This window comes from Mustela nigripes, chromosome 16 (genome assembly GCF_022355385.1).
Source record: "Mustela nigripes isolate SB6536 chromosome 16, MUSNIG.SB6536, whole genome shotgun sequence".
NCBI lineage: Eukaryota > Metazoa > Chordata > Mammalia > Carnivora > Mustelidae > Mustela > Mustela nigripes.
Window position 1 is genome coordinate 29,100,529 of NC_081572.1, and position 2,310 is coordinate 29,102,838.

Consider the following 2,310-nt stretch of genomic DNA (forward strand, 5'->3'; position numbering starts at 1 on the left):
GGAGGTTAAATAATATGCTACTAAACAAAGAATGGGTCAACCAAGAAATTAAAGAAGAAATTTTAAAAAGTACATGGAGACAGATGAAAATGAAAACACAAGGGTCCAAAATCTTTGGGATGCAGCAAAAGTGGTCCTAAGAGGGATAGTTGTAGCAATACAGTCCTACCTCAAGAAGCGAGAAAAATCTCAGGTAAACAATCTAACCATATAGCAAAAGGAGCTAGAAAAAGAAGAGCAAACAAACCCCAAACCAGCAAAAGGAAAGAAAAATTAGAGAAGAAATAAAAGAAATGTTAAAAAAAAAAAATAAATGAAAGCTTGACATTTGCAAGGACATGAATGGAGCTAAAGAGTCAAAGAAAGGCTTTTTTTTTTTGCAACGGGTTTGCCGCCAGAACACAGGTGTCGTGAAAACCACCACTCAACCTAAACCAGAATGGGGAAGGAAAAGACTCATATCAACATTGTTGTCATCGGACACGTAAATTCAGGCAAGTCTACCACTACTGGTCATCTGATCTACAAATGTGGTGGGATCGACAAAAGAACTATCGAAAAATTCGAGAAGGAGGCTGCTGAGATGGGAAAAGGCTCCTGGGTCTTGGGTAAACTGAAAGCTGAATGTGAATGTGGTATCACCATTGATATCTCCCTCTGGAAATTCGAGACCAGCAAGTATTATGTGACCATCATTGATGCTCCAAGACACAGAGACTTTATCAAAAACATGATTACAGGCACATCCCAGGCTGACTGTGCTGTCCTGATTGTTGCTGCTGGTGTTGGTGAATTTGAAGCAGGTATCTCCAAGAACGGGCAGACCCGTAAGCATGCCTTCTGGCTTACACACTGGGTGTAAAACAACTAATTGTTGGTGTTAACAAAATGGATTCCACTGAGCCACCCTACAGCCAGAAGAGATACGAGGAAATCGTTAAGGAAGTCAGCACCTACATTAAGAAAATTGGCTACAACCCCAACACAGTAGCATTTGTGCCAATTTCTGGTTGGAATGGTGACAACATGCTGGAGCCAAGTGCTAATATGCCTTGGTTCAAAGGATGGAAGTCACCCGTAAAGATGGGAATGCCAGTGGAACCACACTGCTTGAAGCTCCGGGTTGCATTCTGCCACTAACTCGTCCAACTGACAAGCCCTTGCGTCTGCCTCTCCAGGACGTCTACAAAATTGATGGTATTGGTACTGTCCCTGTGGGCCGAGTGGAGACTGGTGTTCTTAAGCCTGGCATGGTGGTCACTTTTGCTCCAGTCAATGTTACAACTGAAGTCAAGTCTGTTGAAATGCACCATGAAGCTTTGAGTGAGGCTCTTCCTCAAGAACGTATCTGTCAAAGATGTTCGTCGTGGCAGTGTGGCTGGGGACAGCAAAAATGACCCACCAATGGAAGCAGCTGGCTTCACAGCTCAGATGATTATTCTGAACCATCCAGGCCAAATTAGTGCTGGATATGCACCTGTGCTGGATTGTCACACAGCTCACATCGCTTGCAAGTTTGCTGAACTGAAGAAGATAGATCGTCATTCTGGAAAAAAGCTGGAAGATGGTCCCAAGTTCTTGAAATCTGGTGATGCTGCCATTGTTGATATGGTTCCTGGCAAGCCTATGTGTGTTGAGAGCTTCTCTGACTATCCTCCTCTGGGCTGTTTCGCTGTTCGTGACATGAGACAGACGTTTGCTGTGGGTGTCATCAAAGCAGTGGACAAGAAGGCAGCTGGAGCTGGCAGGGTCACCAAGTCTGCCCAGAAAGCTCAGAAGGCTAAATGAATATTATCCCCAATACCTGCCACCCCAGTCTTAATCAGTGGTGGAAGAACGGTCTCAGAACTGTTTGTGTCAATTGGCCATTTAAGTTTAATAGTAAAAGACTGGTTAATGATCACAATGCATCATAAAACCTTCAGAAGGAAAGGAGAATGTTTGGTGGACCATTTGTGTGTGTGTGTGTGGCAGTTTTAAGTTATTAGTTTTTAAAATCAGTACTTTTTAATGGAAACAACTTGACCAAAAATCTGTCACAGAATTTTGAGACCCATTAAAACAAAAGTTTCATGAGAAAAAAAAAAAAAAAGAGTCAAAGAAAGAAAAAATACCATGTGATATCACTCCTAGGTGAAAGTCAAGAAACAAAACAAATGAGCAAAGGAAAAAAAAGAGAAAGGGGCAAACCGAGACATAAAGTCTCAAGTAGAGAGAACAAACGGGGTTATCAGACATGAGGTGGGAGGGAGGGTGGGTTAAATAGGTGGTAGGGATGGGGAGTACACTTGTGATGAGTAAGCTGAATCA

General features: G+C 42.7%; 1 pseudogene; it reads left to right on the forward strand.

The window, feature by feature from the left end:
• Nucleotides 1-366: 366 nt before the first annotated feature.
• On the forward strand, nt 367-2,067 carry LOC132004459 (elongation factor 1-alpha 1-like; annotated as a pseudogene).
• The last annotated feature ends 243 nt before the right edge of the window (nt 2,068-2,310 follow it).